Source organism: Drosophila suzukii, chromosome 3, assembly GCF_043229965.1.
Source record: "Drosophila suzukii chromosome 3, CBGP_Dsuzu_IsoJpt1.0, whole genome shotgun sequence".
In the NCBI taxonomy this organism is placed as follows: domain Eukaryota; kingdom Metazoa; phylum Arthropoda; class Insecta; order Diptera; family Drosophilidae; genus Drosophila; species Drosophila suzukii.
In genome coordinates this window covers 48,365,808-48,391,128 of record NC_092082.1, presented here as the reverse complement: position 1 = coordinate 48,391,128, position 25,321 = coordinate 48,365,808, and the positions used below count along the sequence as shown (strand labels likewise).

The following is a 25,321-nucleotide window of genomic DNA, read 5'->3' as shown; positions in this document are numbered from 1 at the left end:
TTGGTGCAGTCTTTTTTTTTGTTTTTATAAGTTAAGTTCTCCATGTTAAATCCCACGAGCTGCGGAGAAGGGACAGGTCCACCCGGGCAGAGATCCGCCGTACCCGGGTAACAGGCGGTTGCCAAATGCCTGAGCTCACCGTTTGAGACTGAGTTATTTGATGACTCGGGCTCCCAGTCAGATTGACTCTCGGCGCGGTACGAGTGACACCTTAGTCCAGCCCGGGGTGAGATGAGTTGTGTGGGTAGGGAAGATGTAGGTTCAAAGAGTGTGGGAAGGCCGAAGGTGAAAAAACACCAAAGATATAATTTTTTAAAATTTTTTTCCGATTATTCCTATGGGAGCTATAAGATATAGTTGTCCGATCGGGCTGGTTCCGACTTATATACTACCTGCAAAAGATATAAGACCTTGGGAAAGTTTCAGCCCGATTGCTTTAAAACTGAGAGACTAGTTTGCGTAGAAACGGACGGACAGACGGACCGACGGACATGGCTAGATCGACTCGTCTAGTGATGCCGATCAAGAATATATATACTTTATGGGGTCGGAAACGTCTCCTTCACTGCGTTGTAAACTTCTGACTGAAATCATTATACCCTCTGCAAGGGTATAACAACACCGAAGCCATAATTTGTTTCATATTATTTTCTCACCAATTTTCCGATCGTTCCTATAGCAGCTATATGATGTAGTCGTCCGATTTTGATAAAATTAAATTCGAAATTCAGAACTAATTAAAAATTTTATTTCCAAGCGTAGGAGGTTATATGTTAAAAAACACCGAAGCTATAATTTCTTTCATATTATTTTCCCACCAATTTTACGATCGTTCCTATGCCAGCTATATGATATAGTCGTCCGATTTTGATAAAATTTAATTCGAAATTCAGAATGAATTAAAAAATGTTATGTCCAAGCGTAGGAGGTTATATGTTAAAAAACACCGAAGCTATAATTTGTTTCATATTATTTTCCCACCGATTTTACGATCGTTCCTATGGCAGCTATATGATCTAGTCGTCCGATTTTGATAACGTTTATTTTGAAATTCAGAACTAATTACAAACTGTTATTTCCAATCGTAGGAGGTTATATGTTAAGGAACACCGAAGCTATAATTTGTTTCATATTATTTTCCTACCAATTTTACGATCGTTCCTATGGCAGCTATATGATATAGTCTTCCATCCATCTCGAAGCAACCACCGATCTATGCTCCGAAGCTTTTATTGTTGCCTTTGTCGGCTTTCTAGCGTGACGGTGCTGCCCATGTCAAGTCCATTCCGATAATAATAAAAAACTTTGTCGGGGCAGCTAGAGACTTGAACTCCGATTTGCTGTAAAACCACAACGAGATTAATTGTTGGTACATACCAGCATTAAAATCTTAAGTGGCGCCCTACCGGTGCGCCCCACATGTGTGGGCTGCGGGCTCATTTTTGCAAAGCCATGGCTACGTCTAAGTAAAGGTTTGAAGAATTCGCGACGCAACTTAAAAAAGTTAGCAATGTTGAATTCCAGGCCAATTGCACTAATGTCTGAAGACCCAACGGATCAGCTGGCGCTGATACCTGGCCATTTTCTCATTGGAGCACCGATACTCTCTGTCGCTGAGCCGGAGATTGAGGGAGGTGCTGCCTTAATCCTCAATCGCATCAAGGCTCTGAGGCATCTATTTTTTGTCAGATGGAAATGAGAGTATTTGAGTGAATTGCATATGCGAAACAAGTGGCGTTTTCCGTCTAAGAATGTTGAGGAGCGCGATCTTGTCGTCGTAAGAGAAGACAACCTTTCCCCAAAAGAATGGCGATTGGCCCGAGTCCAGCGATTCTACTTGGGAAACGATGGCAAAGCCCAAGTGGTCGATCTAACCACGTCGCGTTGAGTCATTATAAGACCGATCGCTTAAACCATTTGGCTTCCAATGGAATCCCAAGTCCTGTCCTCCTACCCGTCAATCATTTCCAGTCAATAACCAATCATCAACTAATTCATCATTCATTTCACTCATTCATTTCATTCATTCCATTATTTATTTCATTATTCAAACCATCTACATACATCCATCCGGTTCCGTCCTCAGACCACCATGACCACGCCAAGTCTACCTGAAGATTGATCCGCATCTCAACCATCGCACGCCAACTACTCCAATTAATACGCGGATTCGTGGGAAGTTCAAACACCTAACTCTGGCGGATGAGCTGTTTGGTCGCCCATCCACGGTGGCTATCATTTTAGGAGCTGACGTTTATACGGACGTTATACGCGCAGGAGTCTTGCCGAGCACGGATGGTCTGCCAGTCGCTCAAAGCACCGTCTTCGGTTGGACGCTTTCACGAGCATGTCGATGCTAAGCATATGAGGCGCCAACGGATGCATTGTTGAAACATATTGCAAGGCCGGCGGGATGCTTATGTGTGTGAACATCGCATTTATACCAATTCCGGGGTTCCAAGCCTTTTATTTGAAACCTACTATGTATTTTTTCGTTGTTACCATGGCTTGCGGCCGACATTTTTATATATATAACAACGAAAAGAGTGAAGTCAAGTGGCCGGTTTTTTTCTCCATACGAAATAGGGAATATCTATGGCAAAATAGCAGGCCCCAACCAAGTTGTTTTGACAAAATTGGTATATAGTTGTTGCCGAGAACACCAAAGAGGTTTTTCCAGCACGTCTTTACTCTTCGAAGTCTAGACTGATACTGATCCTCGTAAATAATTAGTGACGATGATAATAGTTTAACAACCTTAATTAGTTTTAACCAACCTGATTGTGGTTGAATAAATATATATATTTTAGATGGATGTAACAGTAAGTTTAAACATGAATTTAAAAACAAAAAACAGTAAACTTCTTTATTGTTTCAACGATATTTTAAAATAGAGGGCGTTCACAATTCTCGTCTGGCAAACTTACAAAGTTTACACTTTTGCAACGCAATTGAATACCCTAAATATAAATAGAAGAAGAGCATGACAAATTACGCAACAAATCCATTGAAAAAAAAAAATGAAATGAAATGAAAAATTCATATTAAATATACATTACAGGTAGCTGACTAGCGATTCTAAAAAGTCAAATCTTTTACAGTGATGGGTGTGGCTAGGGGTCGAAGCAAGCAATACAATTCTAAGCCAAATTACATGATGGAAATAGGATGTTAGGTTAAGAAGGATGAAAATATCCCAAATATGGATTACAGGTTTACAGGGCGGCACTGTGGTTGAGCTTGTATGGGGCCGCGGCCATAAATACTTCTGGTATCGTAATGAAATAATCTTCAAAAATCTATTAAATATATTAAATGTAAAAAAAACAAGAAAGGAAGGCAAGCCGAAGTTTGTATACCCTTGCAGTTATAGTTATTAAATTTAATTCGAAATTCTTAAAAATACAAAAAAAATATTTCCAATAGTACAGGGTGGCCCACGAAAGACTTGCGTTTTAAAACCGCTATAAAAAAAACAACGCGTTTATATTTTTCAAAATTTTTTTTTTATTGGATAGCCTCAACACTGCGGTTTATGTATGAAACACCACTGCTTTACAGTAGCCCATTCGGTGTTGATGCTATCCAATAAAAAAAATTTTTTGAAAAATATAAGATCGTTTTTTATAACGCAAGTCTTTAAAACGCAAATCTTTCGTGGGCCAACATGTAAAAGATAATATGTCAAAAAACACCGAAGCTATAATTTGTTTCATATTATTTTCCAACCAATTTTCCGATCGATTCTGTGGCAGCTATATGATAAAGTCGTCCGATTTTGATAAAATTAAATTCAAAATTCAGATATGTTAAACAAGGGAGAACGCTATAGTCGAGTACCTCGACTATCAAATACCTGTTACTCAGCTAAAGGGACCAAAGGGAAATGGAGATATGCAAGCAGTAAACCGAGAATTAAATGCGCCACCTACCCGCGGTCACAATATATGGTTATGTGGGCGGTAGACACATACAGGCGTTATGGACGTTAAAGTGGGCGTGGCAAACTTTTTTTGGGGTCAATCGATAGGTATTGAAGACACTTATACATTTCAGTTAACACTTTTTTCTAGCATGAAAATTGTGGGCGCCACAGGCTTAGGCGGTGTATGGGCGTTAGAGTGGGCGTGCCAAAATTTTTTTGGTTCAATCGATAAGTATTGATAAGAGCAATACATTTCAGTTAAAATTTTTTATGCAGAATAAAAATTGTGGTCGCCATAGGCTTGGGCGGTTTGTTGGCGTTAGGGTGGGCGTGGCATATTCGCGTAAACAACTTGCGCTGCGTACAAGGCTACGGAATCTAAGTCTAAAATCCCGATTCTCTATCTTCTATAGTTTCTGAGATATCCGCGTTCATATTTACAAATTTTTGAAGTTTGTGGGCGTTAAAGTGGGCGTGGCAAATTGCTGAAATTTTTTGGGTTAATCGATAGGTATTGACAGGAACAATACATTTCAGTTAAAATTTGTATTCTAGCACCAAAACTGTAGGAGCCACAATTTTAGCCGGTTTGTGGGCCTTAGAGCGGGCGTGGCACATTGCTGAATCAAACTTGCGCTGCCTAAGAAGCTCAAGAATCTGCGTGTCAGCAGAGCCTAGCTCTTACAGTTTCCGAGATATCAGCGTTCATCCGGACAGACGGACATGGCTAGATCGATCGGCTAGTGATCCTGATCAACAATATATATACTTAATGGGGTCGGAAACCCTTTCACTCTACGAGTAACGGGTATAAAAATAAAGGTAATTCTGTAATTTAAAACCCCACCCATTAGGGTTGGGTAAATAATGCTCAATTTAGTGAACTTGTTCACTTGATCTTTTTTTCTTAATGAGTCAACTCTCTCATTTCGCTAACTTGTTCAGTTGATTTCTGTTGTACAGCTGAACTGTACTGTTCACTTGTTGTACAGCTTATTGTTGTCTTGCAATACTTACACTTGGCCTGCTGATCTCCTAAGTTAACAAAATGGCTAAAAACTTCGCTCCACCTTTTAAATCACATCACAGTGAGAATTTGAAACCAAATACACGGAAAGATGAGCTCGCTTGTGCGCTTTGAGATAACAGTGAACATAGCTGATTGGATATATGACCGTAAGCAGTAATTGAAAAACTGAACAAAAAAGAGCAAAACTAAGCAAGTAAAGAAAACTGCGAAAGTTTACGAAAAGGAGTAACAAGAGAATCAAACTGAGCAAGTGATCAAAAAGGAGCAAGAGAGCAAAAATGAGAAAGTTAACAGAAGAGAACAAATAACAACAACTCTTTTTTGTTTACTCACTAATTAGCAACCCATCACTAGTAGGCAAGTTAACCAACCTATGATTATGGCCTCCTAGCCCAATTTATAAACAACTTCAGGTTGCAATCTTCTTAGTCAGCATCCTCAATTTAATTGGATATCTTTAGCGACGTTTCTCACGCTCTTCTTAACTTCAAGCTGCAGATATTAATTTCAAGCTTCTGCAAAACACAAACAAATAGCAGCCCATAATCAATTTATTGGTGGCCCGTCTCCTGCAGCTTATAAACAAGCTCAGCCCATTTAAAGTAAACATAAACATCCGGCGAGCGCATTTCCGCAGCGAGCCCAGTTTTACAGAATAAAAACTATATTGAATTTCGCATCCAATTGAGAACTGGATCGCTCATTTTCTGACTCTCTTTCGAATCTTAAAATCTCTTTCACACAGGAAAGAGGTGATATGAATTGATTACTTTATAAATAAGATTTTAAAACCAAAATATTTATCATCGCTGAAACTTCCGTAAGTGGTCGCGATGCAGAGGAAGAGGTGCTAGGAGCAGCATCGGTCACTTCGATATGTAGGAAAGTTTAATGCGGTGGAGTACGATCGGCGTCAGCGGTTTCAGAAACGTTAGCAGTAGTTTTAAGAGCTGTATCTGGGTCATCGTTGTTTGAGGCGTTAGGTAATACTGCTTCAGATGTATTGCTAGTGATCGGCGAAGCAGAAATGTTCAACGGCGTACGGGGTTCAGAGGGCGGTGCATTATCGGCACTGGGGATGCGCTTAGAGGCTTGTGGCCCAGAAATGTAGTTACGACGGAACCAAATATGTCAGTGAGGACATTAAATTGAGACCGAATCTTTTGGAACCCAGATCTTGTTTGCCTCATAAAAGTTCTCATTTTTGAGGTAATGTTTTGGCATGAAGAACAAGCCCAGTAGAATTAACTGCGTTTTCCAACAATATCACCGATTTTACCGTTATGACCGCCAACACCACATTTAATATGTGAGCAGTTCCCACACAGTCAGTCATGAAATTACCCCTTACATGGTGCCGCTAAATTCGCATTTCTTGGCGCAGCAAGGGAGAGATATTTCAGTAACAGTTGAAAAGTAATTGATATTTGACAAGGGAGCAAGCGGTGATATCGGATTAGAGAGCAGAAGAGCGATAAGTTCCGCGGCGATCTGTCCAAATATGAGAAGTGCAAAGAGGAGTCAGCGAGAGATCGTGATATGCTGGCGATGTTCTGAGAGCGAATTCGTAACGAAAAGCTGCAACGCTGAGCGGCCATATGAGAGAGCGTTGTAGGTGGGACGATATAGCCAAAACAACAACAACACTATTTAGATTGTCAGTTTGCTGAGGCTCTTTATGATTTTGTTTAAATATAAAAAATTTAAATTTGGCATTTCACTTAGAAGTGGCGTATCGAAAGTGATAAGAAAATCCAGGTGGGAATGTATAGGTTACTGATTTCAACGATAGGCGAAACGTTTTCGGGAGCGATTTAAGTGCACGTCTGTCTTCAGTGAAAGTACAAATTTGTTGTAATTAAACCCACATTATCCTATAAATTAAATCCATTAAAAACAGAAATCGTCAATTTAAGATCACAGTTAAACCCAAACGTAGACGAAGTCATTGATTACACAGGTATAGACCCAAAATTTTCCACGAACCATTTCCAGTTTTCCATGAAAATTGGAGCCTCCTGAGTAAAAGTCCCATACGAACTTGTTTCCATCACCTACAGGTTTCGCGTTATAGCTGAGAATACAAAAAACGATGTTTGTCGACATATTGAATTAGGTGACCTACGTCATTGGACTTATCTTAAATATTTGATGCTAAAAAACACTCTCACTACATGAAGGCAATGCAAAAAAATAGTGCCTATCTTGAACCTGCAAGGAACTGATTTTGTATGTCTGCTCGCTACGAGATTCGTGCGGCTAGCTCAGTAGATTGTGTGTGTTCGACCCACCAAATTTATGCGATGATGATTTCTCGCCTCGTTGACTCATTGCTTCGGTCCTGTAGCTCCCTGAGGATCCTTAAAGCTCTCTGAAAATGCTTGACTCACGAGGGGATCAGCCGTGCGGGCATAGGGAAACGTCACCGTCCTCAGACTAAAGTGAACAGATGCTGCGCTCTCCAGTATTACTCCTTTCGACACACAACCGCCTGACCCTTGCTCTGTCTCAGATGGTCCCACTAAGGTTCTACTCAGTTCGCGCTGACAGTCCAAGTTACGCAAGGAAGCTGCCTAGTGTAAACGGTCGTCCCACCCTAGCCTCACCCTTTGGCTTATTTTCCGTGACGTTTCCAAGTAGCTCGATCAGTCTTACGTAGCTGTCGTGTTGTGGTGGCTGGCTTGCTGCTGACGATGTCTTGCGAACTGCTCCTGGATGTGCTTGCTGCGCGGCTGGACGTAGCGTGGCTCCTGGCACTCGGGGTTTATTATTTGAGACAGGACTAAGCAGATCGCCTTAACCTAGCCATGTGATGCCTTCTGGACCTCCGCTACCTGTGTCTCAATTCGGAAATTCCTGTTGTCCCAATCCCGAATGTCTCGACGTAGCGATCTTGCTCCTTGTAGACTCCCACGGTGCTGCTTCCGACGACTTGACTTGTTCTGGTTCACTTGTAGTTTACTTGGTTGACTGACTTATTCACTTTGATTGCTTGATTGATATTGATCGACTCCTCGTGATTGACTAATGATCTAGCTGCCAGCGCCCTGCGGCTTTATATAGCGCCTCCGGGATCCGTGATTTCCCTTTTGCGCACGGCTCGCTGAATCTCTCAACTCCGGGTCCAAAGTCCGTGGTTCCTGCTTGACCCACTGCACAGCTTCAAACTGGAGTTCTGCCTATTGCTGCCGTCCAGATGACTCCCATGATGCATGTGGCACTTTCTCTCCTTGTCCAAAGTCCACGGCAGAGTCCAAAGTTCAGTGGAGTTCCGTTATTTCCATTTTCACACGGCTCTCGTTCTGCTCGCAAAGTCTCCACTCTCTCATTCTCCACCCTTGGTCTCCAAACTCTCTTCGCCACGTATATGATAAGCGGCCGGCCATCCGTTGTCACGGCTTTTGGAATTTGTGGGGAGTTATTGAACTCCTCACATTCCCCCTTTACTTCGGGAATCATTTAAAGCCCGTTCCTTCTCTCCGGCGTTTCCTTGATTATCCTAGCCTATGAGTCTTTGCGATGCTTCTGCTGATTCCCTCGGCACTCTCTCGACGCTTCCTCGTCGCTTTTAACTCCATTAAATTCCTACAGCACTGATCATCCTCCTTGTAGGAAGTTCAAATCTTCCGCGACGATCCTCCATCTGATCCCCGCTCTTCTGCCACTTCTGGTGGCGGGGTCCAGGGTTCGGGTGCGTATCTCGGGTTGGGTGGGTACCCCGGAGTCTCCCATAGCTGCTGCTCCTCCTCCTCGGCCCTCCGTAACTGGGCCTGCCACACCGGAGTCTCCTCCATCTCCTTAAGGCACTGCTCCTCACATCGCCGCGATACTCCAGCGTAGCCGCTACCACGGACTCGGCATGGTTACCGGGAGCCTGTTGGTCCTGGGGCGGCTTTTCATTCGACCTCCGCGCCAGTCGGGATGCAGCTGTTGGCCTGGTTGACGGCCTTTCGAAGCCGCCATCGCCGCTGCTCCACCCGCGGGTCTTCCACGAACTCGACGTCGCTGTCGGAGCTGATGACCAGCTCGGTCACGCCCTGCCCGGAGATCCGCTGCGAGGTTCGGGTAGGCCGGGCTGTCGAACATCCTTGCCTCGGACCATCCATCATCCCGCGCGCTTCACTCCTCGTAACACGTGTACTCATGATGATCGTCGATTTTGAATGTCCATTTGAAGCCTGGGCTCCTCGGCACCTCGGTTCCGAGCCTTCCTCTTTGCTCGGTCCCGAAATTTTCTCCGGTCTCTCCTTCTTTCTATCCAGACACAACGGTACAGTTCTCTGATCTGTGCCGTCTTCGCCCTTCCTTCGGCCGACTGCCGATGCGTGTTTTCTGATCAGTCCCAATCGAGTCTGTGAACTCTTTGGTTTGGTTCGGACAGTTCTTGACGTTCTCTTGTTGTCCTTGACGTGTTTCCATGAACCTTTGTAGTAACCTTGTAGCATCCATGGAGATTCCTTGGAGTTACCTTGTAGTATCCTTGGAGTCATTTCGTAGTATCCTTGAAGTCATCTGTAGTATTCTTGCAGTTATTTCATAGTATCCTTAGAGAATTCTTGGAGTTATCCTACGAGTCATTTCGTAGTATTCTTGGAAAACTCTTTGAGTTATCCTTGCAGTTGTTTAGTAGAATCCTTCGAGTTATCTTGTGTCCTTGGATAATCCCTGGAGTCATCTTTAGGTGTCCTTGGATATTCTCTGCAGTCATCTTGTAGTGTCCTTGGATAATCGTAAGAGTTTTCCTGTTGTTTTCTTGTAGCATCCTTGGAGTTACCCTGTAGTGTCTTTGAAGAATCCTCGGAGTTATCTTCTAGTGTCCTTGATTAATCCCTGGAGTTACCCTGTAGTGTCCTTGGAGGATCCTTGGAGTAATTTTTGGAGCGTCATGGGAGTGTCCATCGAGGATCCGTGGAGTGTCCTTGGAATGACCTCGAAGTGTCCTGGGAGGATACTTGAAGAATCTTCGGAGAATCCGTGGGGCTTCAATGTTGTTTTGCGACTGTTGTGTCTGCATGTTGAAGCTGCTCGCTTGTGTTTACGTTATGGACCGCTCCTTCTTTGCGTTCACGAGCCGTATCTTGCAGATTACTGGTGACGAAAAATCCATGATTTGGTAAGGCCCGTCGTATCTTGGGGCCATTTTTGCTGCCATTTTGGCTGCGAGGGCCATTTGGCCGCTGTTGATAGATGGTGTTCCTTGGCCTACAGACGTCACCCACCGCTGGCGTCCATTGCCTCTCTCGAGATTTCTCCTTACAATCTCAAAGACTTTTCTGAGTTTGTTGGCCTTCTCCTCCGGGGTCTCAGTTGATCGTCCGGTCCCTAAAATCTCTCTGTCGTATAGGGCGCTCGGTAATCATGGCTCTCTGCCTTTAGAAATGAACGATGGTGTGTAGCCAGTAGATTCCGAAACGCTTGAGTTTACTGCGAGCATGATTTCAGGCCATTTTTTGTGCCAGTTTCTTTGGTCCCCCCTGCGAACTGCGCTATCATTGTTTTCACCGTCCCATTTGCTCACTCCGTCGGGTTCTCTTGCGGTGTATGGAGCTGTGAACTGTTGCTTGGTTCCCATCTCGGTCACCTGCGTCAGCATTTTGCCAGCCGCCTGCTTTTGATTCGGCTTGAACCTCATGCATGTCTCGCAACCTTTTACGTGGACTTGGGCGTCTCTGTGCATACCTGGCCAGTAGTATCGGGCTGCCAGTCGTGCTATTGTCCATCGGCTTCCTACGTGGCCAGGTGCCGGAGAGTCGTGGTTTGCCTTCGTCACCGTTTCCCGTATAGCTTTCGGGACGCACATCTTCCACGTTGCGACATCCTCGCTGCCCGCCCTAAGTTCGTAGCATCACGTAGTCCGGGTACTTTTGCGGCTGGGCTCTTATCTTTCTGCGCATTTGCTGAAATCAGCTGCATGCTGCAGAAGCTTCCGCCGCCGATGTTTCCTTGATACCTCGAAGCGTCTCTGGTAGTGGCTGCCTTGACAAAGCATCTGCCACCATGTTGAGCTGTCCTTTCCTGTAAGCTCGAAGTCGTACTGCTGCAACTCCAGCTCCCATCTGGCGATCCTTCCTGAAGTGCTTTCTATGCTGTTGAGCCACTTCAGTGCCATATGGTCGGTTATTACTTTAAAGTGGTAACCTTCCAAATATGGCTTGAGCTTTCGGATCGCCCAGACGATTGCCACGCACTCCTTCTCGGTCGTTGAGTAGTTCTTCTCAGCGCAGTTGAGCGTTCGTCTTGAGTAGAAGACTACCTTTTCGCCTCTCTCAGTTTCCTGAGTCAATATTATTCCGATGCCGTAGTCGCTCGCGTCCGTACGCCAATACGGTGTCTGCACCGAGTCTTGCCTTTACTTCTTCAAATGCCGCCTGATGTTCCTTGTTGCCCTTGCGTAGGAAATCGTTGAGTGGCTTGACTATTATTGCGAAATCAGGTACAAATCGGCGGTACCATGATGCTACGCCCAGGTACTGTCGGAAATCTCTTACTGTGGATGGTGGTTCGTGTGTGCATAAACACCGTTTCTTGAATTCGACAACACACGAAAGTTGCCTATGTATTCAACCTCAAAGCCTGAAATGGTGGCAATTAAACTCAGGTTACTCTATATAATTATCAATATAAATACATAAATACTCCTTGCATTTAACAAATTATTTTTATTTATATATTTTTGTATAATATTATATATATATTCAGTGCCAATTAAAACTTGTTTTCATCTCTTATTTTAATGGCAGAAACAATGTTATACTGGCTTGCACACATTTTATCTTTAATACTTATCGGCTTAATAATCGCTCACGCTTTTTCCCAATGGTTCAACATCTCTGTCAGCTGAGATTGATAAAATGCATGAATTCACCCATGTCACATACACAGGAATAAATTTGATTCCACGCTTTTAAGAAATCATGAAACCCTTAGTATTAACATAGATATATTTAATAATGATGGTTGCCAACCCCGCCCCTCCACCACAAGAAAGATGGGTCTCTGTATATCATATTTAAGATACTTTCATTCTTTTCTAATTAATATCCTTTAACCATCATGCGAACTGTTTTAAAATTGTACTGCATGCTTCGACCCCACACCCGCCACTGTAACAGACTTGACTTTTTAAATAACTGCCCCAGCTACATTACATGAGTGAACATTACCATTCAATATGATTTTCTCTTTTTTCTCTTCTAGGCAATGTACACAATTTTAATACTGGTTTTGACCTTTCTCTTTATTGGCTTCCTCTAATTTATTTTCGATATATTTCTGATCTCGTTTTAAAAGTATTTTTTTAATTTTATTCTTTTCTTTTAAGGATTATATATCTTAAATCTTTATCTTTAAATTCTTGTTGATACTTACTAACGCATTCATATGATATATTAATTTGATATACAACAATAAGGTGGTCACTAATCTTTTACCGTTTAATGGGATTATTGATCACCCAAATCCACACTGACTCATGAAGTGTAGCTAGCAGAATATAATCGAAGGCACTAAAAACCCAAGGGAATCCTTTTAATATTTTCTGTTTAATTTTCTAATATATTAATTTTACAGATTCCCACCGGTGAATTTAAATTTTTAACAAGGATGGCTCCACTCACTCATTCTGACACGTTTTCTCCTACATTCAAAACTAGTTTGCAACGTCATAGAACTGACTTTCAAGGTATCTGTAATGCAGAATACATTTCAATCACTTTCCTTCTAATCAATGTTAACAAATTTCAAAAACTGGTTTTGGGATTAATTGTATCCTTTATAAGCAAACTAGAAAAAAGCATTAAGCTAACCGAGAGAAGTGTATATCATTTAGTTTTGTTTACCTTTTAGATCATATCGCAGTGAGAATTATACAGCAAATAACCGGAAGGATGAGCTCGCTTGTGCGCTTTAAGATAACACTGAACAGTGGATGTATGACCGTATACAGAAATGGAAAAACTGAACAAATAAGAGCAAAACTATGCAAGTGAACAAAACTGAGAAAGTTAACAGAAAGGAGTAAGTGACCAAAAGACAACAAAGTTAACAAAAGAGAACCAGTAAAAAAAACTCTTTTTTGTTTACACACTAATGAGCAACCCATCACTAGTATGCAAGTTAACCAACCTGGCCTCCTAGTCCAATTTATAAACAACTTCAGGCTGCTTCTCTAACTTTCTTTAGAATCTTAAAATCCCTTTCACACAGGAAAAAGGTGTTATGAATTGATTAGTTTATAAATAAGATTTTAAAACAAAAATATTTATCATCGCTGAAACTTCCGTAAGTGGTCGCGATGCAGAGGAAGAGCTGCTAGGAGCAGCATCGGTCACTTCGGTATGTAGGGAAGTTTAATGCAGTGGAGTACGATCGGCGTCAGCGGTTAGTTTTAAGAGCTGTATCTGGGTCATCATGGTTTGAGGCGTTAGGTAACACTGCTCCAGATGTATTGCTAGTGATCAGCGAAGCCGAAATGTTCAACGGCGTACGGGGTTCGGAGAGCGCTGCATTGTAGGCAATGAAATCAACGTTGAGTTGATTATAGCTAATTTTCCGTCTGGGGGCGCAGAAGAGTAGATTCGACGGAACCAAATATGTCAATGAGGTCATTAAATTGAGACCGAATCTTTTGGAACCCAGATCTCGTTTGCCTCATAAAAGTTATAATTTTTGAGGTAATGTTTTGGCATGAAGAACAAGCCCGATTTTCTGAGAGCGAATTCGTTTTTGATAAATGCTAGCTTTGTAAAGGAAAGCTGCAGCGCTGAGCGGCCGTATGAGAGAGCGTTGTAGGTGGGACGATATAGCCAAAACAACAACAACACTATTTAGATTGTCAGCTTGCTGAGGCACTTTATGATTTTGTTTAAATAAAACAATAAAGTCTATATCTTCTTAAAAGTTGGCATTTCACTTAGAAGTGGCGTATCGAAAGTGATAAGAAAATCCAGGTGGGAATGTATAGATGACTGACTTCAACGATAGGCGCAACGTTTTCGGGAGCGATTGAAAGGCACGACCGCCTTCAGTGAAAGTGCAAATTTGTTGTAATTAAACAAACAATATCCTATAAATTTAAACCATTAAAAACAGAAATCGTCTATTTAAGATCACAGTTAAACAAAAACGTACACAAAGTCATTAATTACACAGGTACAGAGCCAAAATTTTCCACGAACCATTTCCAGTTTTCAATGAAAATTTGATCCCCCTTAGTAAAAGTCCCATGCGAACTTGTGTTCCATCACCTACAGGCTCCGCGGTATAGCTAAGAATACGAAAATCGATGTTTGTCGATATATTGAGTTATGTGGCCTACGCCGTTGGACATATCTTAAATGTTTTGGCTAAAAAACACTCTCACTACATAACGGCATTACAAAAAAATAGTGCCTATCTTGAACCTGTAACGAACTGATTTTGTATGTCTGCTTACTACGAGATTCCTGCGGCTAGCTCAGTAGATTGTGTGTGTTCGTCCCACCAAATTTGTGCGATGATGATTTCTCGCCTCGTTGACTCATTGCTTCGGTCCTGTAGCTTCCTGAAGATCCTTAAAACTCCCTGAAAATGCTTGACTCGCGATGGGATCAGCCGTGCGGGCATAGGGAAACGTCACCGTCCTCAGACTAAAATGAACAGGTGCTGCGCTCTCCAGGATTACTCCTTTCAACACACAACCTCCTGACCATTGCTCTGTCTCAGATGGTCCCACTAAGGTTCTACTCAGTTTGCGCTGACAGTCCAAGTTACGCAAGGAGGCTGCCTATTGCTTCACTTCGCTTCTACGCCTAGTGAAAACGATCGTCCCACCAACGATGACGTTTCCAAGTAGCTCGATCAGTCTTGCGTAGCTGTCGTGTTGTGGTGGCTGGCTTGCTGCTGACGATATCCTGTGAACTGCTCCTGAATGTGCTTGCTGCGCCGCTGGACGTAGCGTGGCTTCTAGCACTCGGGGTTTCGGTCATTCGCCGATCCAAGACTTCACGAAGTAGACCTTACACGACCGACCGCTCTCCCTTTCTGGTTGATCGCGCCAGGACCTGCTCAGTTTGCAGTTGATGTACTGGGCTTACGCCGGGACACGCCAAAGTAGTGCTTGTGGCGAGGTACACTGAGTTTAGACAGGCTTCTCCCAGAGCTCACAATTTCTTGTCGCAGGCCTTCACTGCTCATTCTCTGACTGACTCTCCAGGCGTAATGCGAGGACTTATTTGAGACAGAACTAAGCAGATCGCATTAACCTAGCCGTGTGATGCCCTCTGGACCTCCGCTACCTGTGTCTCAATTCAGAAATTCCTGTTGTCACAATCCCGAATGTCTCGTCGTAGCGATCTTGCTCCTTGTAGACTCCCACGGTGCTGCTTCCGACGACTCGACTTGTTGTGGTTCACTTGTAGTTTACTTGGTTGACTGACTTGTTCACTTTGATTGCTTGACTGATATTGTTCGACTTCTCGTGGTCGACTGATGATCCAGCTGCCATCGCCCTGCGGCTTTATATAGCGCCTCCGGGATCCATGATTTCCCTTTTGCGCACGGCCCGCTGAATCTCTCCACTCCGGATCCAAAGTCCGTGGTTCCTCCTTGACCCACTTGTCCTTTTCGCACAGCTTCAAACTGGAGTTCTGCCTATTGCGGTAGTATGGAAACGCAGATTCTGGGGAACAATTAGCATATTAATGAACCCACCGCCCCCTCCCCCACTCATTAATATATGCGGGTTCTGGGACAATTAGCATAATCCAATATTGATCATGTATACTTCCCTTCATTATGTGAAATTAGTAGTCAGGTGAAAAACGTGCAAGTTATGGTTGACTGACTTGTTCACTTTGATTGCTTGACTGATATTGTTCGACTTCTCGTGGTCGACTGATGATCCAGCTGCCATCGCCCTGCGGCTTTATATAGCGCCTCCGGGATCCATGATTTCCCTTTTGCGCACGGCCCGCTGAATCTCTCCACTCCGGATCCAAAGTCCGTGGTTCCTCCTTGACCCACTTGTCCTTTTCGCACAGCTTCAAACTGGAGTTCTGCCTATTGCGGTAGTATGGAAACGCGGATTCTGGGGAACAATTAGCATATTAATGAACCCACCGCCCCCCTCCCCCACTCATTAATATATGCGGGTTCTGGGACAATTAGCATAATCCAATATTGATCATGTATACTTCCCTTCATTATGTGCAATTAGTAGTCAGGTGAAAAACGTGCAAGTTATCCAGCTCATGATCCCAGCCTCTTTACCCAATTTATAAACAAACTCTTCATATACAATTCTTAGCTGAGAACGCTTTCCAGCTCGAGCGCCCATCCGCCTTACCCAAGTCACCTTACTCAGCGTTCCCACAGAATCTCAATTAGCTCCCCCACTTCAATCGAAGTTCATTGTTAAGATTCAATTGCGCCGCAGTCCTCCTAACATAAACTAAGCTGGGTCCAGCTAATGTAAACACAAGCATCCGGTCAACACCCGGCGAACCCCAAAACTGCAGCGTAATCCGTTTGGCAATTGAACAGAGAATTAGATCATCCGATTTCCCGACTCTCTTGAGTCCAGCCCTTGTCCAACTCTTAATGAGTTCCCCAATTCTCTTAAACCGAGGTTTGATTATCAGATAAGCGGCCCTTGGCCAGGCAGTCCGTTTTTGCATCCGAGAAGATCGGTTGTATAAGAAGTTAATTGTGAACCGCCAAGAATAAAAGTCGATACGAAAGAAATGTTGTGAAATTTAAACTTAGTAAATAAAAAATAAAAATACATTTTTTTAAATAATTCACGAGTGAAGTTATTAATTTGCACGTGAGAAAGGTCGCACACCCAAAGTAACCAAAGATGGTTATCTTAGAGGAACATGTCCGATCATGTTGGGGAATAATGTTTTTTATGATTGCAAAACTAATTTAGAAATCCAAGAAACCCCAATTAAATAAATCCTACAAGGTAATGATTCTCATATGTGGAATATTTTCAAACACATTTTTGGGTGTTTCCGCCCCAGGACGTTTAACTGGTAAATTGTGCAAGGTCTAGCAAAAGCTACCCGAACATGTGCACCTGTCCATTACCTGACAGCAATAAAAGGGACACATGCACAAGCCTGAAGGCGCACGCTCATTGACAAGCGCAATAAAAGGAAAACGAGCATGGGTCTCACGCCAACGACCTCACGGCTGACTGCTGGCGCAACAACTCGAAAGTAGCCGACATAAATCAGTCAAGGAACTATTTTTCATTCTCCGTACCTGTAATTTTAACTCGAAATAAAAAGTCAGAAGTTTATTTTGTAGCATAATAATACATTTGTTCATTTATTTTGGAATTGCGAACATGTTTTATTATATTATTTAATCTTTTGGATTATTTTTTTTAGATTATAGTATATATTATTGAGTGCTTCTTTGTTGTAATCCGAAATTCGATGACATACACATGTATCAACTCCCTCGGTGGCTGCACCATTGCTCCACACGCAGGTGTCCAAATGATTTCCATGAATAGATGTTTTCATATTAGCTCCATAACATTCAAAGAGTTTTGATTGTATGAACTGGAGCCCTATATAGAGTGCATTGAACAGAATTCCGTCAAATACGTTCAGAAAATTACTTATTTTAACTGAATACATGATATCTATCTAAGTCCACAATCTCGTCTTTCACTTTTAAATATGCTTACACAATGTATAAGGAAATTTTATAAAGGCTTTCATCTTCTTCTTTTACCCCAAGATGTGCATTCTCGAAATTCAACAAATGAAAATCTTTGATTTTTCGCAAAGTCAAAATGATTTTTACCAAACTGTCCCCTATTCGCTACCTGAGTATGATTGTGTGTATAAATTGACAACATCTTTCCTTTCCCACCTGCAGCAAAGTATGTGCGACCTCTTCTAACCAACACTCCTTTATTCTTTGACTTGTGTCTCCTTTATCGATGGTGTCCTATTGGTTACACTTGCATCAAATATTTTTCAAAATCAATACTTATCATCTCTTCTAACCAATGAAAAGTCGATGTAACCTACTAGAATTACCTATATTGTTTTTATTTTTATTCAAACACTATAAATGATCGAGGACAATAGTTAGTCTACCAAAAATAGTATTGAAGTGGGATACTCTGTTACGTCAAACACAAATTAAGTAAAAGTGAAAAAGTGATCGTGAAAAAATGAATTTAAGCAAAAAGAATAAAATAAAATTAATAACCAAAATTAGTTTTGTCAATCCTGCAAGTGTTTCTTGCAAACGACTAAGTGAACAAACCATGTCCGTTCGGCATAAGCGAAATGCACTTCAACCCCTTGACGGAAGAGTCAAAAAAATTATAGAGGGATTCAAGGGAAAAAGAAGATCTTACCTGCGAGTTTCTTGAGAGAAGCCGGATTGTCACTGCTACCTCATCTCAGCATTCTATTAGAAAGTTATACTTCAGCAAAAGTAAACTTTGAACTGTGTGCAGAGTATACTCTTTTTAAAGATGAATCTGAAAAAATTACAATGAATAGTTTTCAAAGTAAAACAAGGAAGAGCGCTATTGTCGAGTACCTCGACTATCAGATACCCGTTACTCAGCAAAATGGAGATATGCAAGCAGCAAAGCGAGATTAAAATGCACCACCTACCGGCTGTAGACAGATTTAAGCGTTATAGGCGTTAGAGTTGGCGTGGCAAATTTATTTTTGGATCAATCGATAGGTATTGACGAGACCAATTCATTTCAGTTAAAATTTTTTATCTAGCACGAAAATTTTGGGCGTCACAGGCTTGGGCGGTTTGTGGGCGTTAAAATGGGCGGGGCAAACTTTTTTTTTAAGTCAATCGATAGGTATTGATGAGAACAATACATTTCAGTTAAAATTTGTATGCTAGCAAAAAAAATGTAGGTGCCACAGTTTTGGGCAGTTTGTGGGCGTGGCACTCTGCTGAAACAAACTTGCGCTGCGTAAGAAGCTCAGGAATCTCAATAGGCTAGGTCTTACAGTTTCCGAGATCTCAGCGTTCATCCGGACAGACAGACGGACAGGGCTAGATCGACTCGGCTAGTGATCCTGATCAAGAATATATATACTTTATGGGGTCGGAAACGCTTCCTTTTGCCTGTTACATACTTTCCGACGTATCTAGTTTACCCTTTTACTCTACGAGTAACGGGTATAGTGACGGTCATTTATAAAGATTCTGATTTAGAATGTATCTTTCATGAACATGCCATGGAAACAATTTCTAAAACTCAAGAATTTCAAGAGAGAGAGTGGATGGTATCTTATAAAATTGATTCGCTTGGAAATGAATGTGAATCATTAGGTATACACCGATGGCTGGTATACCCGTTACTCGTAGAGTAAAAGGGTATACTAGATTCGTCGGAAAGTATGTAACAGGCAGAAGGAAGCGTTTCCGACCCCATAAAGTATATATATTCTTGATCAGGGTCACTAGCCGAGTCGATCTAGCCATGTCCGTCTGTCCGTCTGTCTGTCTGTCTGGATGAACGCTGAGATGTCGGAAACTATAAAAGCTAGGCTATTGAGATTTGCCATGCAGATTCCTGAGCTTCTTACGCAGCGCAAGATTATTTCAGGAATGTGCCACGCCCACTCTAACGCCCACAAGCCGCCCAAACCTGTGACGCCCACAATTTTCATGCTAGATAAAAAATGTTTGCTGAAATGTATTGGTCTCGTCAATACCTATCGATTGACCCTAACATTTTCCACGCCCACTCTAACGCTCATAACGCTTAAATCGGTTTACCGCCGGTAGGTGGCGCATTTTAATCTCGCTTTGCTGCTTGCATATCTCCATTTCCCTTTGGTCCCTTCAGCTGAGTAACGGGTATCTGGTAGTCGAGGTACTCGACTATAGCGTTTTTCCTTGTTTAGTAATGATATATAATTTCAACAAATGCGTAAGAAGGGTATATTTCCCTATGAATATTTAGATTCCGATAGTAGACTAGAGGAAATTTCCCTCCCACCAAGGGAAGCATTCTATAGTAATTTAACGGAAAGAGAATGCTCTCAGGATGATTATGATCACGCTCTTAAAGTTTGGTCCCATTTCTCATGTTCCACTCTTAAAGATTATTTAAATTTATATTTGAAAACTGATGTATTCCTTTAAACTGAAATTTTCGAAAACTTCCGAAAAATTTGTATGAAAATTTATTTACTTGACCCAGCTCAGTATTTTACGACACCAGGTCTATCTTGGCAGGCAATGTTGAAAAGTACAAATATTCAACTAGAATTGCTGACAGATATAGATATGTATAGATATACTCAAAGTTGCATTCGAGGTGGTTTAAATATTTGTCAGATTATGATTCCTCGAAGAAGTCTTCATTTTTAATGTATGTGGAGCAAAAATGGTTGGGCAATGTCACAACCTTTACCATATAAGAACTTTAAGTGGATGTCTACCACAGACACAGACAATTTTGATATTCATAATATTCCATTTAATAGCAAATATGGTAATTTTTTGGAAGTGGACTTAATATATCTGTACCGTTTACGTGATCTTCATAATGATCTTCCATTTTGTCCGTCAAATTGTCTGGCCTCAAAAAAAGAAAAGGTACAAAAATTAATTGCTGACCTAGGAAATATGAAAAATTATGTAATACAATATCGGAATTTGCAACAATGTATACAGAATGGGTTAGTACTGAAAAGAACCATAGTTCAGTTCTTACAAAAATCTTGGTTAATAAATTACATTGATCTAAATACTTAACATACGCAAATTGCAAAAAAATAAATTTGAAAAAAAAATTTTTTAATTAATGAATAATTCTGTATACCGAAAAACAATGGAAGCTTCCGAGTGCAGGGTCGATATTAAGCTTGTTAGTACATGGGAAGCTCCGGATAGCACCAAGAGTGGACGAGAAGCACATTGTGCCAAAACTTTAATTTGAAAATCCCATTTTCATATTGCAACTAAAATTAATGATAATTTCTATGCAACTCAAATGAAATGATTGTTCGTTCTATTTAATAAGACTTATCAGACTTATTGAAATGGAAAATGATTATCACTATCAATATAAGAAACCAAAGTTTCTGAAAAAGTTACTCTTAAATTAGATGGATACTGATTAATTTATCTATACAATAAAAACTGAAGATTTCTTAGGATATTCTTAATGATCTTGAAGCAGAATGTAATACATCGGACTATCAAATGAAAGATCTAATCTGTATAACTTGAAAGGAGTTAACAAAAAAGATTTATGGTTTTTCAAAAATGAGCTTGACGCTTAACTCTTGACAAATTTTGTAGGTCTGTGCTGAAAGGTTTATTGATATAGAATAGATCAAGTTGAATCTTCACATAATAAAGCAAATGGAGTGAGCCTACGAAATCTTACAATTGAGCACGGTAAAAACGTTTTACTATCTGGAACCCCTACGGTAGTAGAAAAGTGCTTAGATCAAGAGCACACAAAATAACTACAATTAAAGTAAATAAAAAAATTCTTTGTGGCGAATAACAAAAGAAAACCTAATGTTACGAAACACAATTTTTAAAGTTGAGTAATGAAGACCATGGTACGACATCAATAAAACATCAGAATGGCTAGAATCAAATTAATTTTGCTTAGGTGAGATGATACAAAATATTTATGTGAACGATGGAGAATCATTAGATAGTCTTAAATTTCAAAAGGAACATAGTAGTTGGGAAATACGGGTTCTGTGACAATTAGCATATTAATGGCCCCCGGCCACGTCATGTCTAGGACAATTAGCATAATTCAATAAATTAACTGATTTTAATGGGCTTTGAAGTCATAAAAATGTCACGATCCCAATTGCCCGCATCGCCCCCACATCTCCATGTGACAACATTGATCATGTATCCTTCCCCTCATTATGTGCAATTAGTAGTCAGGTGAAAAACGTGCAAGTTATCCAGCTTATGATCCCAGCCTCATTACCCAATTTATAAACAAACTCTTCATATACAATTCTTAGCTGAGAACGCTTTCCAGCTCGAGCGCCCATCCGCCTTACCCAAGTCGTAAACAATTTCTTATAAACAATTCTTAGCTGGGATCCCCTTACTCAGCGTTCCCACAGAATCTCAATTAGCTCCCCCACTTCAATCGAAGTTCATTATTAAGATTCAATTGCGCCGCAGTCCTCCTAACATAAACTAAGCTGGGTCCAGCTAATGTAAACACAAGCATCCGGTCAACACCCGGCGAACCCCAAAACTGCAGCGTAATCCGTTTGGCAATTGAACAGAGAATTGGATCATCCGATTTCCCGACTCTCTTGAGTCCAACCCTTGTCCAACTCTTAATGAGTTCCCCAATTCTCTTAAACCGAGGTTTGATTATCAGATAAGCGGCCCTTGGCCAGGCAGTCCGTTTTTGCATCCGAGAAGATCGGTTGTATAAGAAGTTAATTGTGAACCGCCAAGAATAAAAGTCGATACTAAGGAAATGTTGTGAAGTTTAAACTTAGTGAATAAAAAAAAAAAATAAATTTTTTTAAATAATTCACGAGTGAAGCTATTAATTTGCACGTGAGAAAGGTCGCACAACCATAGTATCCAAAGGTTGTTATCTTAGAGGAACATATCCGATCATTTTGGGGAATAATGTTTCCTATTATTGTAAAACTAATTTAGAAATTAAAAGAACCCCAATAAAATAAATTTCACAAGTTAATGATTCTCAGATGTGGAATATTTTCAAATACACACTTTTGTTTCCGGCCCAGAACGATTAACTGGTAAATTGTATAAGATTCTCTCCTTTCCACAAGTGGGTCAAAAACATGTCTTAAAAGGAATTCAAGCAAGAGCTACCCGTACATGCGCACCTGTCAATTATCTAACCGCAATAAAAGGGACACATGCACAACCCAGAAGGCGCACGCATATTGACAAGATCATGGGCCTCACGCCAAAGACCTCACGGCTTACTGCTAGCTCTAATACGTTCCCATAATAGGGGTTGATATCACGAACGCGCAACAACTCGCAAGTAGCCGACATATCTCAGTCAAGGGAATATTTTCCATTCTCCGTACCTGTAATTTTAACTCGAAATAAAAAGTCAAAAGTTTGTTTTGTAGCATAATAATACATCTATTCATTTATTTTGGTATTGCGAACATGTTTTATTATGATATTTAATCATTTTCATTCTTTTTTCAAGATTATAGTATACATTCATAGTGTTGAGTGCTTCCTTTTTGTAATCCGAAATTCGATGGCATACACAAGTATCAACTCCCTCAGTGGCTGCATCATTGCTCCACATGCAGGTGTCCATTGGTTTCTATGAATATATGTTTTCATATTACCTCGTTCACATTCAAAGAGTTTTGATTGTATGAACTGGAGCCGTACATAGTGTGCATTGAACAGAATTCCGTCAAATACATTCAAAAAAGTTATTTATTTTAACTGAATGCATGTTGTCTACCTAAGTCAACAATCTCGTCTTACCCTTTTAAATATGCTTACACAATTTAAAAGGAAATTTTATACAGGTTTTCATCTTCTTCTTTTACATAAAAATATGCATTCTCGAAATTCAACAAATGAAAATCTTTGATTTTTCCTCTTCTTTTACGCAAAAATGTGCATTCTCGAAATTCAACAAATGAAAATCTTGGATTTTTCCCAAAATCGAAATGATTTTTTCCAAACTGTCTCCTATTGGTTACCTGAGTATGGTGTGTATAAAACATGACCTTTCCTTTCCCACCTGCAAGCAAAGTATGTGCGACCTCTTCTAACCAACACTCTCCTTTATTCTATGATTTGATTCTCCTACCTGCAAGCAAAGTATGTGCGACCTCTTCTAACCAACACTCTCCTTTATTCTATGATTTGATTCTCCTTTATCGATTTAATGGTGTCCTATTGGTTACACTTGTATCAAATATTTTTCAAAATAAATATTTCTCATCTCTTCTAACAAATGAATAGTCGATGTAACCTACCAGAATTGCCTATATTGTTTTCAAATTTACAAAAAACTTAAGTATGCACCTCTCATCTTCAATATTATCGTACCCGCCCACTTCAAACACTATAAATGATCGAGGACAATAGTTAATCTACCAAAAATAGTCTTGAAGTGGGATACTCTGTTACGTCAAACACAAATTAAGTAAAAGTGAAAAAGTGATCGTGAAAAAATGAATTTAAGCAAAAAGAATAAAATAAAATGAATAACCAAAATCAGTTTTGTCAATCCTGCAAGTGTTTCTTGCAAACGACTAAGTGAACAAACCATGTCCGTTCGGCATAAGCGAAATGCAATTCAACCCCTTGACGGAAGAGTCAAAAAAATTATAGAGGGATTCAAGGGAAAAAGAAGATCTTAGCTGCGAGTTTCTTGAGAGAAGCCGGATTGTCACTGCTACCTCATCTCAGCATTCTATTAGAAAGTTATACTTCAGCAAAAGTAAACTTTGAACTGTGTGCAGAGTATACTCTTTTTAAAGATGAATCTGAAAAAATTACAATGAATAGTTTTCAAAGTAAAACAAGGAAGAGCGCTATTGTCGAGTACCTCGACTATCAGATACCCGTTACTCAGAAAAATGGAGATATGCAAGCAGCAAAGCGAGATTAAAATGCACCACCTACCGGCGGTAGACAGATTTAAGCGTTATAGGCGTTAGAGTTGGCGTGGCAAATTTTATTTTTGGATCAATCGATAGGTATTGACGAGACCAATTCATTTCAGTTAAAATTTTTTATCTAGCACGAAAATTTTGGGCGTCACAGGCTTGGGCGGTTTGTGGGCGTTAAAATGGGCGGGGCAAACTTTTTTTTTTAAGTTAATCGATAGGTATTGATGAGAACAATACATTTCAGTTAAAATTTGTATGCTAGCAAACAAACTGTAGGTGCCACAGTTTTGGGCAGTTTGTGGGCGTGGCACTCTGCTGAAACAAACTTGCGCTGCGTAAGAAGCTCAGGAATCTCAATAGGCTAGGTCTTACAGTTTCCGAGATCTCAGCGTTCATCCGGACAGACAGACGGACAGGGCTAGATCGACTCGGCTAGTGATCCTGATCAAGAATATATATACTTTATGGGGTCGGAAACGCTTCCTTTTGCCTGTTACATACTTTCCGACGTATCTAGTTTACCCTTTTACTCTACGAGTAACGGGTATAGTGACGGTCATTTATAAAGATTCTGATTTAGAATGTATCTTTCATGAACATGCCATGGAAACAATTTCTAAAACTCAAGAATTTCAAGAGAGAGAGTGGATGGTATCTTATAAAATTGATTCGCTTGGAAATGAATGTGAATCATTAGGTATACACCGATGGCTGGTATACCCGTTACTCGTAGAGTAAAAGGGTGTACTAGAT

General features: G+C 40.8%; 1 long non-coding RNA gene across 3 annotated transcripts in view; it reads left to right on the top strand.

Moving 5' to 3' along the window:
• Positions 1–2,094: 2,094 nt before the first annotated feature.
• The window catches only part of LOC136117561 (uncharacterized), a 44,185-nt gene continuing 20,958 nt past the window's right edge, over positions 2,095–25,321 (top strand). Inside the window, exons 1-3 of one of the 3 annotated variants that reach the window (XR_011604426.1) lie at positions 2,095–2,639; positions 12,525–12,636; positions 12,801–13,191. This is a non-coding gene — a long non-coding RNA (uncharacterized lncRNA). Of the gene's footprint in view, positions 2,823–12,524; positions 12,637–12,800; positions 13,192–25,321 lie in introns of those variants that run through there. The other 2 variants (XR_010655107.2, XR_011604425.1) reach the window with 2 other exon arrangements.